This window comes from Pogona vitticeps, chromosome 1 (assembly GCF_051106095.1).
Source record: "Pogona vitticeps strain Pit_001003342236 chromosome 1, PviZW2.1, whole genome shotgun sequence".
Classification (NCBI taxonomy): domain Eukaryota; kingdom Metazoa; phylum Chordata; class Lepidosauria; order Squamata; family Agamidae; genus Pogona; species Pogona vitticeps.
This window is the reverse complement of record NC_135783.1, coordinates 26,203,302-26,220,569: the sequence shown is the minus strand read 5'-3', so window position 1 is coordinate 26,220,569 and position 17,268 is coordinate 26,203,302.

Below are 17,268 nucleotides of genomic sequence, written 5' to 3'. Positions count from 1 at the left end.
GAAGATCACCTGATTGAGAGAAGCTGTTTTAGAGATTAGAGATGAAAAATGTGCATCTGTCTAGAAATTGTTAAAGTGTAAGTCCTATCAGCCCTAGCCAGCACGAGCGTTACAGTAGGAAGCCCACACCTTTCTAAACCCCACTCCAGTTCTAGAGAAAGATGAGACGACAGCAGAAGAGCGTCTCAGTTGAAGCAAGAGAGACAGGATATGTACTGGAGCCTTTGCCAGAAAGGAAGTGGCATGTATTAGCTGTATGGTGAGGTGACACAATCTTGGCTTGAGTTCTGTTCTCAAACTTCAAAACTAGTTCTCTGAAGGTGTAAATAAAGAACAGTTTGATCTGTTTTACAGCTTGTGACAACAAAGAAACAGTACAATCTTTTTGTTCCATTGAAAAGCTCCCCTTGCTTTCTCTGTATTTCATTAATCATCATCAATGCTGAGATAAAGTTGGAACCAAATCATTTTATTGTTATTATGCAGGCTTGCATTCTGAATTTCCAGCTGCAATTATTTCAAACATTTCAGTATGGCAGTTTCCAAAAAGGCTTTTTCTATCCAGAAAAATGGCTATTTCTGTTGTGCTCTCCACTCCCTGGGTTTAAAAATAATGAAATAAAACAAATTGCCAAGTGTCTCATAGGGGACTAATAATTGTAATAGTCTAAATACAGCATGGCTCCTTAGAAATTATACTCATCCTCTTATAAACATGTTCTTTATCTTCTACTACCATTTGTCTTTGTCCAACTAAAAAAGGTAAAATAAAACACAGGCCTTTGTCAAATCCTTCCCAAGCCATATAGGCACCATTTATATGAAGTCAACATGGCACTCATCATGCAGTAGGATAGTGTACAACTGAGGAGACCACAGTTGGAATGAGGACCTGCAAGTGGGAAAATGTGGACACACGTTGTTTGGATGTGGTTGTTAAGAAATGAAGCAACAGGCAAGGCTAGGGATAGTACATAACACAATTTTATATGCTTTATTTCCATACTTAAAGCAAATTAATAATAATAGTGTGCCATCAAGTCAATTCTGACTTATGGCACCCCTTTTCATGGTTTCCAGGCAGAGAGTACTCAGAAGTGATTTATCATTCTCTTCTTCTGGGGGCACCCTGGGATTATGCAGCTTGCCCAAGGTCACACAGGTTGTCTACTTGCATGAGGCACAATGAGGAATCAAACTTCCAACCTTTGGCTCCATAGTCAAATGCCTAAATCATTGAGCTATCCAGCCAGCAGTAAAGGAAATTACCCACAACATATTAAAGCAACCTCTTCTTTTGGGCTAGAACCTCTTTCACCTGAATCTTCATCACATCCTGACATTTCTCTTGTTTCGGTGCTTTGGGTCTGCCTTGTACCCTCCATGTCTTGCTTTGTAGCCAAAGCTCAACTGCTGCTTGGGAGCCCAGTCAGCCAAGAGTGACAGCACAAGTTCACTGAGGTGGCACAGATACATGACTGCACTATTACAGTGGCCAGAATCCTATTGGTGTTTGTGTAACTTGAGTGTTTTGTTCAGCTAGTGAGCCACATGGTATAGTGGTAAAACTGGAGTACAGTAGTCAAGACTTTTTGCTCATGACTTGAATTCAATACCAACAGGTTCAAGTTCCCAGGTCAAGGTTGACCACCTTCCATCCTTCCGAGGTTAGTAAAATGAGTACTCAGTTTGATGGGGGCAAAGTGTTCCTTGCATAATTATGTTGCAGACTGCCCAGAAATGCTCTGGCATTATGGGGCAGTATGCAAGTTGAAACAAGCAAATAAAACAAACTAACCGATAAGTTGCTGGGCTACATCTCCATCGTGTGCCTGGTCACACACCTGACTACCCAGCGAAGATGTGCTATAGCACCACATCAAAAAGAGAGTGAGAGTTTCTTTTCAGGATTCTCTAGTCTATGGCTTGAATGCTCATTAATTGTACTTATACACAAAATGCTATACTTCATAAAGAAGTAATAGGAAACAGATATCATTGAGTCTTAATGTTTGTTTTTATACATTATTGTCCATACCCCTATGCCTTCCATGGTTTGGGGTGGGGGTTCAAAGAGCCTTCTCATGGTGGTCTTCAAGACAGCTTTAGGGACTAAGGGGTCTTCCCTAAGCTGAGAGGCATCACTTCACTCCTATATACCTTTCTACAAAAGTTGCAGCATTTTTCATCTCTGCCTCAACTCAGTCTTTTGTAAAACTTACAGTTCTTCATTGTTCAGCCCACCGCCGAACAAGCCATTCCCAAACACTTTGGCTTACAACAAGTGGTGCTCATAACTAAACTTTCTTCCCTTGAAATTTGTTTTTCTCTCCGGCTACTATGATGATTACAAATCAGCTCAGCTTGCATTAGGGTCATGTGGGTAATGTCATAGTTCCTGCTAATCAAAAAGCCCCAGTGATTTGACCTGGTGAGCCCTGGATCCACTATCACTGAACTTCCTCCCATCTCAGTTATCTGGATTCCATACACAGAAGTGATGGTTCTAACCTACAAATCCCTAAACATCTTGGGTTAAAACTATCTCAGGGACTGTATCTGTGAGCCCAGTTGGGTGTTAAGGTCATCAGGAGAGGCCTTTCTCTCAGTCCCACCACCATCACAGGTGCATTTGGTGGGGCACGGGAGAGGGCCTGCTCTGTTGCTGCTCCCTAGACTTTGGAACTCACTCCCAAAGGAGGCCAGAATGGCTCCATCTTTGATGCCTTTCCACAAGCAGGTGAATACCTTTCTCTTCAGGCAAGCTTTCCCTTAATGAACTGGCTGCCTGAGTTGGTTTTAACATGGATGCTTCTGCCTTACTGCTTTGAATGTGTTTTTCGTGTTCCTTTTGTTTACTGTCTTACAGTGTGATATTTTTAAAATCCTTTTTAGCATTTGTATACTTGCCATTTTTAGCTTTAAATATTATCTTTTCATTATGTAAGCCACCTTGGATTCTTCTTAAGGAGAAAGACAGGTTAAAACATATTTTAGAGAAATATAATAAATGATATTTACTAGAAATTGATGAGTTTTTGCAGATAGGAAGAGATGCCCCCTTTATAATTTTTTGCAGATAGGAAGAGATGCCCCACAATGTACTGAAGAAAACACAAAGCTGCATTACACAACGCAAGACAGATCTCCTTGGACAAAGGCCTAAAGCTTATATTTTATGTGCACATACTTTCATTACACACAATCCATGCCAGATCTTGTCCTGAAATATGTATTTCTACAGTGTACAATAAGGAGTGGGAATGAAAATCAGATGCGCTATGGAGCTGCAGCAGCTTTTTGAGAGACCCAATGCTGGCCTTTCATTAAGTCTGAACTGTTGTGCTTTTGTCTTACTTGCTTCTTGGAACTTGCCTGATCAAGAACCCTCACCCTGAAACATGGATGCTGGGCAGGTCTGCCTTTCTTGTATGGATTCCATATGGTGATGCCCTGAGAAAATAATCTCTTCAGAATCTGTACCTTGCCAGATCATGGGTGGGGAGAGTGGAATCAGATTTCCTCCATCTGCCTCTCTGCCTCCACAAAGAAGTGGTCAGAGGGGAAGAATGTGAAGCAGAAAAGCAAGAGCTTGCCCTTGAATTATAAACTGGCGAACCACAGAAAGCCATGTTAAAGGCAGCTGCTCTTCTATTGAGATCGAGAGCGTGCACATTCTGTATGAAATGAGTGCAATTTCTGTAGCTGCTAAGAAAAATAAAGACTTGTATGTCCATTGAGGGTCATCATATGAAAGGGGAAACAAGGCCACATGTACTGGCCCCCCTGCTTCCTTTCCTTCCCTGCCACCTATCCCTGCTACCCAGAGCTTAGAAGAAAAATATTGCAAAGAGTAATGATGTTATTTGTAACAAGTGATTTCTGTAATGGGAGCATTAAAAATTCCTTTTACAAGGCAAAATAAAAACTGGCAATGTTATTTTTTTGCACATAACATGCAATAATTGCTCCTTAATACTTATGTGTTATCAAGTCAATCCTGATTTATGGTGACCCTTTTCAGGGTTTTCCAAGTAGAGACTACTCAGAAGTGGTTCGCCATTCACCTCTTCTTGGGGTGGCCTGGGACCATGCAGCTTGCCCAAGGCTATACAGGTTGGGTTTTCTGGGACACACTTGATTGGTTATGTAACGTTCAGCCCTGCCCTCACCTGTCCGTCACAGCTGAGCAGTGGAAAAGGAGCCAATGAGGGAACGGAAGGAGGTGCAAAGGGGGGAGGGGCTGGGATATAAAGGAGTGTATGGAGTATGTGAGACAGAGTTCTGTGAGTCTGAGAGACAGTGTGCCAGAAAGTCAGTGAGAGTTAGAAGCTGTGTGTTAGTGAGTTAGAGAGTGAGATCTGGAGAGTTTGTTAGAGGCCTGCATGCCTGAGTGTCACTGAGGGAAAGTCTATGTGATTAAACCAGAAAGTGATTTACACCTTGATTATCTTACTGTGATTTACTTATTTTATTTTGTACTCAATAAACCAGTTTTGTTTTTGAAAGAAACCCTTGTCCTTTTTATTTAAAGGAAAGATTGGTGGCAGCCAGAGTGTGTCGTGGCGTGGTGGGCATTCTGAGAGGCCTGAGTAGGAGGTGACCTCGGAGTGGCTCAGCCACGTTACAGGTTGTAATGATACATTTCTTTCATTTCCTAGGCTAACAGGTATGTCTGCTGTTTTGCAGATGTTTAATGCTCAGAGGAGATAAGAACCTGATAATAGGGTGTATTAGATAGGGACAGAAACCGTTAGTTTCACCTCCATTTCTGGAACCTTAAACCTCATCATTTATGAGCCTGAAACATTTAGCATCTGAAGGCTTCTTCTTAGGCATCCTTCAGTCTCGAGAGATTATGGTAACATGCTTTGAGCTGGAGTGTCCTCTCCAGAGCACAAAGCCTGGGTAAAATCATATGGAGGATAGGCTGTTACCCAAGCAGCAAATCCCCCCTCCACGTTGCTGGAATAGTCCAATGGAAAGACAAGAGCCAATACAACTGGCTGTGTGAGTGCCGTGCCGCCGTTTGCGCATTGGGAATCCTAGTCTAGAAAAGTCTTGTATCAGTTCTTTTGCTAATACTTTAGCTGTAGTATAGACCTTAGAGTTATAGTCTCTGGATATCTGGTGGCATAGTCCAGTCCAATCTGAAGGCTATTTGTGTGTGAAAAGCAGAGAAAAAAAACTCAAGACTTTATCCAGATATCTCGTCTGAATTGCACAGACTTAAGAAGAAGAAGAAGAACTGGGTCACATATGACTGCTGCCATCTGGTCTGGGTGGTTTTTTTGTGTTGTTTTTTTTAATATTTCCCTGGAATGCATTTCACATGTGCTTTTGGAACAAGATTACACCTTGCCAAGAGCTAAAATATTTTACAGCTGAGTATTGCCTGCAAGTCTAAATATTTCAAATGCAATAACCGAAAGACATTTTCAGCAACTAGCACACAATTTTCTGGTATACCCTTATTTTTTATTCCAAATAAATTCTGGCTCCTTTTTCTCCCCTCTAAGACTAACCATCAGGGCAACTGATGGTTAAATTCCCATTTGCTGCCTCCTAAATGGTACTAAAGACACCTGTGTATTTGGAAATATCAGCACATAGTAATATAATTTGTGCAGTATAACCAGCATACCAAGAAATATGAGAGGGGACTTCAAATAGTGATGGCCAGAATCCTCTTGCTGATTCTCATTTGCATCAGAAAAATAATGCAACTGAAGACAGCAACTCCCTGCTTGTTAATGAGGTACTGGTTATGTCCCTGGGTATATGGATTTATGCAACATTCCCTTAAGCAAGTGTAGATTGATAGAATGATTTTGGCTGATATGTGTCTAAGAGCGTGATTACACTGACAATCAACAGCTGCTGATTTGGGTTAAGAAAACATAAAATCGATTTAAAATAAGTTGTCTCCATGACATAAATAAAAGCACAGATTGTTCTTCTTTCTACAAAGTGTGTGTGTGTGTGTGTGTGTGTGTGTGTGTGTGTGTGTGTGTGTGTGTGTGTGTGTGTGTGTGTGTGTGTGTGTGTGTGTGTGTGTGTGTGTGTGTGTGTGTGTGTGTGTGTGTTTTGATGGAAGGTGAGGCAAAATGCTTCTCCACCAGAGGATTGTTTATTTAAAACCACATGTCAGACTGAATTATTTCAATCAGTTTGGCAGAGGTAAACCCCTCTGTTGCAGTAAATTGCATCCTACCAGCAAGAGGGGAGAAACAATAATGAAGAGGAGGAGGACCAGTCATGACAGAGGCAGGAGGAGGAGCACCAGGCTTCCCTGCCTAGATCTGCTGTGCTGTGTTCTGGATCAGTTGCCAGCTGCCCAGGCTGCCTGCTTGCCAGCTTGCTTGCTTGCCCACTCACCTGCCCATAGATTACTTGCTTGCTGCCCTACCCATCTGCTGATTGTCTGACTCCCCCCTACCCACCTGCTCAGTTGATTGATTGCCCACCCATTTGATTGGCCCTTGCCCACTCACTGATCACCAGCCCACCCAATTCTTCACCTCCATATCCCTTGCCCCCTTTCCCTATCTGCCCCTCTCCCTCTTATTCTCCTTCCCCTCCTAGATAGCATTCTCTCTGCCTCCTGTTCCCAACTGAGCAGAGTCATCTGATCAGAAACAGAGGTGGTGGCAGTGAGGATGTACACACCAACCCAAAAGTTTTGTTTTTAAGCTAAAGTCCACATGACTTTAACCAGAATCCCCCCCCCCCAAAAAAAACCCTTCTCCCTCTCCTGGTTTATTCCAGCAAAGGAACCAGGCCCTAATCTGTACCCTTAAACCAAACACTACTAAATAGTCTTTAAAATGATCTCAAATTTAGCACTTGTGTCCAGAGCTTTGAAGTAACTAGTTAACCTTCCAGCTACAAAGGAATACCTGTAATATATTATCCCTGTAATTTAATGAGAAACAAAATCACTTCTTTTGTAGTGCAACTGTAAGTTTTAAAGTGCTTTCATAATTACAGTGGTGCCTCGCTAGTCGATGATAATCCGTTCCACTGAAATAGCTGTTTAGCGAAATCATTGTCTAGCGAAAAGCATTTCCCCATTGGAATGCATTCAAAAATGTTTAATGTGTTCCAATGGGGAAGAATCGTTGTCTAGTGAAGATCGGCCATAGGAAAGCCGCTTTGCAAACTGCCGATCAGCTGTTCAAATCGCTATCTTACGAAGCTTAGGTCCCGAAAACACCTGTTTGTGAGTGCAGAAGGAGCTGTCAAAATCGTCGTCTAGCGAAAATCGGTTTGCAAACCAGGGACCAAACATTGTCCAGCGAAATTCCCCCATAGGAATCACTGTTTTGCGAATCGCTATAGTGATTGCAAAAAGTCAATGTCTAGCAAAAAAACTGTCATGCGGGGTAACTGTCTAGCAAGGCACCACTGTACATAGGTGTGGCTTCACTAAATGGCAAAGAGAAAAAAATACTGTATCGCATGGTTTCAGTGCTGGGTCATGTTGCTGCTTTGTGCCGAGGGTATGTGTGCCATGGTGACAACAAGGTGGACATAAACCATAGACCATCTGCTTATAAGTACTAGTATCAGATTTTTAAGAAGTAATGAAGAAGTATGTGCTATAGTTATTTTTCAAGAAACAGGAAGTTAAAGGATTAGATTTTCAAAGTTTGTAACTGTAATGGTAAATATCAATAAGGCTAGCATTACCCATTCTAATGGTCCATATTTCCAGCCAAAGAATGTTGGAAAAACTTAGTAAACACCATGCTCCTTTGAAATGGTGCTTCATGAGACCAAGCTAGACAGAGACATAATGAAATATGCCTGGATTGGGCTCCTGCATTTTGCTTTTTCTCATCTACAAAATGAAGTGAGGACTTGCTGAACTAATTTGGAAGAAGAGAAAATGAATGATGGGGTTGCAAAGCTTTTCACAAACCAAAAATGTATTGAATCAGCAGTGTGTGCCTTTCTAGTCATAGCTGTCAGTATCCAGCTTCTGCATAGTAAGAGATTTGAGTTGAGCACTAGCATTCTGACCCAGGGTCAACTCCAAGAAATGGGCATTTAAAAGCACACAAATAAACCTCGGCAAAAGTGAGAGACAGATCTAGTTCAAAATTAATATTAGCAATTGCCCCTTTCTTCCCTATGACTAGACACCACCAGACCATATTAAAAACAAAAAAAGCAAAAACCCATCATCTGAGTTGCAGTAACCGCAAGCAGTCAATATACTCAGACCTCTACTTAAAAAGACACTGCAGAAGCCAGTGGTCAGAATCCTTCCATTCAAAGTTTCATTGTTTCCTCTTAACACCTCCACTAGGTTCTGGAGATCCCCAGAATCTCCTTTGGCCTGGGGGAGCCCTGGGGAAGGGGGGAAGGTAATCATCACCAGGATCAATATATCTTGCGGCCAGTATGTAATAAACATTATCTGTGACTGGATAAGATGGATATAGCAGATATGGAAGCTCAGGCTTATTGATCCAATAAGCATTTCCAAGAGTGAGGGAGACTCTGATGTACTGAGTGCTGTAGGGCTATACTCTGAGACCAGCAAAACACTCCAACTGTAAATGTCTTCCATCTCCCCAACCTTCGCCCCAATGTTTTCTCCTTGTGCTGCTCCTGACCTGTCTCATGGGAGAATGGGTATCTCTAGTATGAACGGAAGGATCCCTCGAGTGAGAGATTAAAATAGGTTGCACTAAAGATAAGGACCATTTAAATGCAAACCAAGCCTCTCCAAATTCCTCTGTTCGGACAGACCCAGAGAGAGAGAGAGAGAGCCTTGGGAAAGATTCAGCCAATGAAGAGTTCCGAAAGACTGAAAATCTCACTTTTTAACTCTCCCTTCTTTCCTCCCTGTCTCCCTTCCTTTAAATTTTTGTGGTCCAATAATTTTATTGCTCAACCCTGCATTTTTCTTTTACCAACACAGGTAAGCTCCTTCTTTTCATCATCATCATTTAAAGGAGGCTTTATAAGATTACATTTTAAACATTCTTGTTTACATGTCTGTGGTCCCTCTAGTGTTGAAGCCTGAAGGCCAGTCTAATTAAGTCTGAGCTACAGATTTCAAATCTGCAAAGATGCCATAGGCAAGAACTTGAAGAATAGGTTTTAATTTCATTCTTTTCCCGTTTTTAGGGCATCCTCAGTGTGTTCAGCTTCCCATGGCTACTAAACACTAGATGGAGCTCTGCTATAATCTAAGAGTTATGATCACTTTGAAGTTAAGAATAATGTAATAGGGCATGAACTGGAAATCACACACACTGTGTCTCTGATTTTGCTAGTTGATTGTGATTATTGGACATACCCACAATTGGTTGTGCACTTTGGTTGACCATCTGGGCATGTGACAGCTGGAAAAATGTGAAAACTTGAGTGATTACCCTGAAGCGTGCACTATTTGCCAATAGGATTTTTAGCCCCTGGCAGTACTTTCACTTTTCCTTTCCATTCACTGTCTACAGCCCCACTACCCGCCATGTGGATATTGAAAATTTTGTTGCATAGTTTTGAATTTCTAATTAAAATTCCAGATGCTACTGCAATGAATAGATTCACAGTGTGGTGCAGTGGACAGAGTGGCAGACTAGGACTCTGGTAAAACCACTCCTTGGATATCTTACTTACCTTGAAAGCCCTATTAGGGTCACTATAAGTCAATTCCAACATGACAGCACTGAATATACACACGCTGTAATGAATGAGTAAACTCTTCAGGGTGAAGGCTGCTCATTCAAATTGCACTATTAACACTAACATGTTGCATTCTGGACTTCCTACAACATAACTCTAGGCTGAAGATCTTAGACTAGAGAAAGAGATCAAGTTTCAATTTGGAGACGATGTGTAGCACCAATTTGGAGTCTCCATCTTCTGCTTGGGGATGACGTCTAGCAATGGGTGGGGCTAGGTGCACAGGGCACGACGAAAGGAAAATAGGTGGAGACAGATGTAATTCCTACAAATTTGAATATTCTATCACCAAACATCATATTTGTCACATTTTTATCCTACATTCAAGGAAGTTCTTATATTTTTGAAGCTTATTAGCTCAGTGATTTAGGTATCTGGCTGGGGCCAGCCTGTGTGGTCTTGGGCAAGCTGCATAGTCCCAGAATGCCCCCCCCCAAAGAAGGGAATTTCTGAATACTCTACCTGGAAAATACTGAAAAGGGTGGCCATAAATCCAAAATTACTTGATGGCACGTAATGATTATAGCTTTAATTTTGTGTTCTTTCCACTATGGGTAAATATTTCATATTGAGATCTGACAAATTGACTTGTTAATTCAGGAGCTGCTGTCCTCTATTCACAGTGTTGTCAAGCTGATGTAAGAATAATTTATTCTTGTATTTTGCTGCAACCAAGGAAGTAGGCCCCAGGCCATGAGTGTTTCAGCCAAACAAATCATTTTAGTCTTTAATGGATCACAAACCCCTTTGTTATTTTTGAAGCAACAGATAACACCTCTGGAAATTTATTATTGCTATAGTTAATATAACTGCTGTTGAAATTAGAATTAGAAATAATGCTTATTGGGAAATTTAGATTGAAGCCAAGAAACACCTTTTAGAAGAAAGTGTTTCAGCTTGGCCAGTGGCTCTTAGTATCTTCTGGAAAGAATTTTACATTTTAACAAGGTTACAGAGAGTACTACTAAGCAATGAGATGATTAAAAGCTTTCCATTCAATATCTGGGAATTGTTCAGCTGCAAATGCACGTTGGCAAATGCAGACAATAATTCAACTAAAATAGATGGAATTCATACTTTTATCAAGAAAAGAAGAATTAGCCAAGAAGAATGCACTTCCATGCCAAATCACAATGGGCAGGGGGCGCATTTAAACATCTGCAACTGAGTTGAAGGAAATGGTTTTTCGATTCCTTTCTTCTCCGTGGCAGCCCTTCCGTCCACCTATTCACCTCTGAAAACGTTACTTAAGGTTCCAACTGGAAGATGGTTTTATCATGTTTCTTTATGGAAGTCCTCCCCCAAGTGGTGCATGATGTCACAGCACATGATTTTTATCACATCGTTCGTGGGTTTTTTTCTCTTTTGCCACTGGAAACTGAACACATGTTTTATTTGCAAGTCCTATTATTGAGGTTCATATCTCCAAGGAAATCCCTTTGTGGGAGGAGAATAGGTTATTTGTAAGGAACCTGCATTCCCCTTAATATCTAGTTTGAGTCACAGATATTAAGAGTACCCTTCTGAATGGGATAGGGTCCCTTCCAGATCTGCAGTTCTAAGATGATAATAATGATTTTTTTTTAGTTCAACACTTAGGTAAGTCCCACTGATTCACAGAGTCTACCCTAAGTGGAAGGGACGTGGTGGCGCTGTGGGATAAACCGCAGAAGCCTGTGCTGCAGGGTCAAAAGACCAAGCAGTCGTAAGATCGAATCCACGTGACGGAGTGAGCTCCCATTGCTTGTCCCAGCTCCCACCAACCTAGCGGTTTGAAAGCATGCAAATGCAAGTAGATAAATAGGGACCACTTCGGTGGGAAGGTAACAGCGTTCTGTGTCTAAGTTGCACTGGCCATGTGACCACGGAAGATTGTTTTCGGACAAACGCTGGCTCTATGGCTTGGAAATGGGGATGAGCACCGCCCCCTAGAGTCGAACACGACTGGACAAAAATTGTCAAGGGGAACCTTTACCTTTACCCTAAGTGGGACCAACCAGTGGACTTTGCCCAAAAAATTTAAGAACACAAACATTTCACACCACTGACACCAATAAAAGAGGGTATCAAAATCAAGCAGAATATCCACTAAGGAGTTGATAAGCATCAACATTGACGAGTACACAGGAATGTATTTAAAGTTTGTTCCACAGACAAGAATGCCATCACAGTTTGCACCCTAATGCTTGAAAAAATAATAATTGCATGCCATCAAGTCAATTCTGACTTATGGCAATCCTTTCCAGAGTTTTCTGGGTAGAGAATACACAGAAGTGGCTTGCCATTCCCTTCTTCTGAGGCCATCCTGGGACTGTGTAGCTTGCCCAAGACCACACAGGCTGACTCTTCTCCCTGGAGGAACAGTACAGAATCAAATTGTTCCACCGACAGATGCCTATCGCACTGAGCTACTCAGCCAGCTGTTTCACCAAAGCTTTGTAGAAAATCTGGCTAGTCTGCAAGTGATTTCATCTGTTAGACCAGAAGTAAACTGAAAATTGCAAGGAAAAAAAGGCAAGAAAAAAAAAAGCAAGAAAATTGTCAGCATTTGGTAACCCAGTTAGCAAGTTCTCATGGAATTAATTTCCAGAAGAAGCACATAGATCGCAGGGAAGATGTTGATGACATGCATGTTCAACTTTTTCAGCTTTGCAAATGTATAAATGTAATGAGGGTCTAGATGAATTTTTTTCCACAGCCCCTTGAGAATTATCTGGCATAGCAAAGCCACAAAGGCCGTTTGGAAGGAAAACACTTTCAGCTCATACGAGTTGCTATCCCATTTTAGTAAAATGGGGAAATGGTAAGAACAATGAATTCCATATTGAGTTCACATCCTGGCACACCTAAAACTCGTAGAGCCTGTTTTCAATATGTTTAGGCACCTGATCCATGTTCCAGTTTTTCTTTCTTTTTCTGAAGTTTAGAAAATCAGTATCAAATGCCTGGCTGTTTTATTTCAGAAGAAGCATTGTTTATTCTTGGACTCCTTCAACAGACATCTTTTTTGTCTAGGACCTGTTTTCTTTTCCTTATCAGATTAAAATAGAAAAGAAAACAAGTCCAATTGCAAGAGAAATGGGCCCCACGTGCCTTTCAATTCCCCCCCCCCTTCATTGAGGGAGGAGGTAGACGAAGAAGTATTAAAAATAGTTTTCAGTGTTGAGAGACTCAAGGAATTTACAACTGTTGGCGGATATGTTAGCTGGGAAAGCATTTTCCCAGTCTAGGTCCCAAGTAGACCAAAGCTGACCGGGTCACCTTCTTTCCTTCCTACAAAGCCAGAATTGCTTCTGAGGGTGTAGAAATCCTTCTCGATGTTGCAGACGGTTCCATAACCCACTTTATCTTAACCTCTCAGCTGTTGTACATTTTTAAACCAGCATGATTTTCAATCATCTTGTTTTACCGTGGTGTATTTCAATTATTTAAAAAAGAGGAGAGGAGAAACGGAGCTGGTAGACAGATCGTGTTGAAGAGATTGCTGAATGTATCAGAGCCTTTCCATGAATAATCCAAGCTGTGTGGGACTGCAACTCCCAGAATCCCCATGCTGTTGGGGATTCTGGGCGTTATAGTTCAAACAAGTCATGTCTCTCCGTTGTTAGCTGAAACGTGAATGTGTGTACCCATGATGTGGCCGCCCAAGCTGCTCTCTAGGAGATCTCTCTCAGCTTTTCTGGTCTTAAAGCCCCTAATATTTGCCTCCACATATGCTCCACCTTTATATTTGTAAATAAAGTTAATATGACCTTCCAGGAGCCGGGCCTGCTGTCTCTGTGCATGTGCATGCCTGATCGCTATTTAGGATGCTTCATTATGCTTGCTAACATTTTTTTTAAAAAGAGAACTGATGGGAGAATATTCCTGAGAATATTCATCAGCATCAAAAAGAAGGCCAGATCAGATAACCAAGAAGAGAAATACTCAGGCAGCCTGAAGTATCTGTCTTTACCTCTACTGCCCCCTGCAGGTCTTTTTGGTTCTTTGTGGAAAGCCTTGTCACACTTTTAAATACTTCCAACAGAAGATTTACCCAGAAAGGACTCCTTCAACATCTAGGATGATTAGTGTTCCACAATATATATATTTATTTATTACTGATTCTCTGAAGAGCTATTGTGAAATCAACATAGACTTGATAGGACAGTGTCTTAGAAACATTGCTTTTATCTAAAGAAATGAAATAATTGAGGACCAAACCTTGATCTGTCTTACTTAAGAGTATCATGCTCATCATAATTTTTCCATGTGCTGGGCATGACGTCCGGGGAGGTGAATGGCCCACCCTATTAACATACAGTGGTGCCTCGCATAGCGAGGTTAATCCGTTCCGGATTAACCTTCGCTAAGCTGAAGCATCGTTGAACGGGGCAGGGATTTCCATTGGAACGCATTAAACATGGTTTAATGCGTTCCAAATGGGCCAAATACTCACCGTTCAGCGAAGCTTCTTAATGGCCAGCAGCTATTTTCGCACCCTCGCCTCGCTTAACGAGGGCGCGAAAACGCTGTGCGCGGCCATTTTGGGCCATTTCCGGGCTTCCGGCGGCCATTTTGGCCACCGAACAGCTGATCGTCGGGCTTCGTTTTGCGAAGATCGGTAAGCGAAACGCTTACCGGTCTTCGCAAAGTTAATTGTGCCCTATAAGAAAAACGTTAAGCGATCGCATTAGCGATCCGAAAAAACGGATCGCTATGCGATTTCGTCGTTATGCGGTGCGCTCGTTAAGCGAGGCACCACTGTACTTAGCCCCACACACTTGAAGATTGTGCTCAGATCATCTGGTGAGCCATTCTATACCAGTCCTCCTTTTCTGTTTTCAAAACATGTGCAACGGGACAGATGTTGCTGGATAAATCTCGCATCAGTGAATGCATCGGAATAGGCAGACTATATTTTTTCAGATGATCCTGGCACAATGGAAAAGTACATTTCCCAAATTCCCTAGGGGCACATAAATCTCTATTGCTTAGACGGTTATGGATCCAAAAGTCTGTTGTGGCCAGCCTTCTTCACTGCCAGTTTTCTTCTCTGCTCAGATGACAAGTTTGAAAAGCTTCACTACACTCAGCTGCTACGATTTCAAAATGGGCCAATGACTATAAACTGCCATTTGCCTTTTCTTCTGAAGTAACTGTGGGTGTTCACACCATTCTTCATAATCATCTGCTTTGAGCTTATAAAGGATATCAAGATTTGTAGAAATCAACAATGCAGGTCTTTGTTTGGGGCTTGGCCAGCACCTAATATAAAGAATATATAAAAAATAGTAATAAATTAAAATAAGATTCATGAGTTGCATGTGGTTCCCGGATGGCAAGAAAGTCATTAGGGCCACCTTGTTCTAACCAAACAAAGCCCACACAAGACAGTCACCCACCCCATATTCACACACACATACACAATACTAACTGTAACGATGACTTAGTGGCTGAAATCATATTTCTTTGTCTAGTACGTTACAACTAGAGTAGGCTCTTTTAACGCAATGGGACTTACACAGAAGTTAACTCACCAAATCCTCACTGACTCAATGGGCCTACTGTTAGTGCAACGTACTATGCAAAGCAGCAGGACTCCAGGCAAAATATCTACCTAAATGACAGGGCAAGAACATTATAGAATACAGCCAGTATAACAAGTGATTTAGCACACTTCCTTTGTCATGCCTAGAAACAAAATGGCTGCTCAGTCGTGTGGATGGGAAATAAATAGAGTTTGATGATATTGAACTGAGCTTAGGGCTTAGGGATTGGAGCTTCCAGGAGAGTTTTGGCTTAAACTTGGGCTGTGGAGCTTCTCCCACTTTGTTGTGTTCTCTTTTTCTACAGTAAGTGCTGTCAGGTATTTCTGTTCAAATTTCAGCTTTATTAACTCACAAAATGCTGGAGCAAATGTCAGTGATTTGTAGGAGTGCACAGACCAACCTAATAATGAGTGGGTGCTTCTCAAATCATCATGTAGCTGACACAAGCGTACCTGTTCTTCCTTGTCTGGGCACTTTTCTCCAAAGCCAGTGCACATCCCTAGTATTAATGTTTCAAAGCCTGAAATCCAGCAGTGTAACTGATGCCACATACATGAGTTTTTGAAAATGAAACATTTCTGATTTCACCCCTGAAGGTTCTGAGGATTCCTTAGGATCCTTTTCATTTTAGGGAAGCCACTGGGTGCCACAGTATGGGGGAAGGTTTTTAATTTCCAAAAAATACTTCCATTAGTAAAACCACCCTGGGAGCCATGATGTTTAGTAATTAAAGAGATCTTCCTCCTGTCCCGTAGCCTGCAATGGCTTCTAGGAAATGAAAGGGAATTCCACAGGAGCCTTTGGCCTTTGAGGGATAAATTGGAAATGCTTTGTTTCTGAAAAATTGCCATGGTTAATGACATCATCAGCCTTATATGGTGTAAATTCTGGAACAGGATTTCAGACAATGAATTACTCTTCATTAGTTCCCCATATTTCCTCCCTCCATATAATAAATGCTCTCTCTCTCTCTCTCTCTCTCTCTCTCAATCTGAATCTTAATGCATATAGGTCTTCCAAAGTAAAGGCCATGGTTTCCTTTATTGAGTCAATCTATCATATATTAAGCCTTTTTCTACTGCCTTTTTATTCTTTTCCAGTGAAACCTGTTTTCCCATGGTACACTCAAACTGAGATAGACTCATTTTAGTTATTTTAGCTTCTAGGGACTGTTCAGGTCTGATACTGAACCCCTTTATTTGTTTTTCCAGAGGTCCAGGGTATCTGTGAAGTTCTCTCCCAATGCCACATTTCTAAAGAATCATCTTTTTCCTGTCAGCTTTCTTAAGCTTCCATATGCATATACAGTACAGTATAGTAATTGGGAACACCATAGTACTAATGGGCAGTGGGGTGCCATAAATGGTCCCTGGAGGGCTGAGCTTGCTCAGAGGATATGCGGTGCTGGCTGACCTGAAAGGCAGGGAAAGGTTGCATGAAAGGAAGTAACTTGTAATATGAACAGAAGGCGCCTGTGATGTCTAGTGTCTACTGTGTTTGGTGGGAAGGCCCAACAAGCAATGATGAGCAAAGCCAGGGCAAAAATAGCTAAAACAGGACCATAGTAATGCAACAGAGGAAAATGGGCTGGCAGACATGCAAGTGAGCGAGCATTCACACATATACCCACAGGGAAGTCTTCTGCCTCTGGAAAGAAGGTAAATGAGAGTGGGATGCCTGAGGGTAGCCTGAACCTGTGGCGTGACAACACCCCAGTCATCTTAAAGGATGAACCCTTATTGCCTCGTGCTGTAACACTATGTTTCAATGCCTGTTTATTTGGTGAACGATAGAAGAAGTCTCGACTGACAGGTGAAATCTCACACTAATGCTGGAGTGGACAATAAGAGCAGGCTTGGGAGAAATGCTCAGACAGATTTATCTCACCAACTTCAAATGGTGCCCAGGGTTTCATTGATTAAGAACCTTGGCTTTAAGTTCTGAACGTGTGCTTAAAAAGAATGAAGAAAGCAAACACTCCCTTTCAAACAAAACGATCCAAGAGCGACTCCCTTTTTGGAGAACTTATTTCACATTT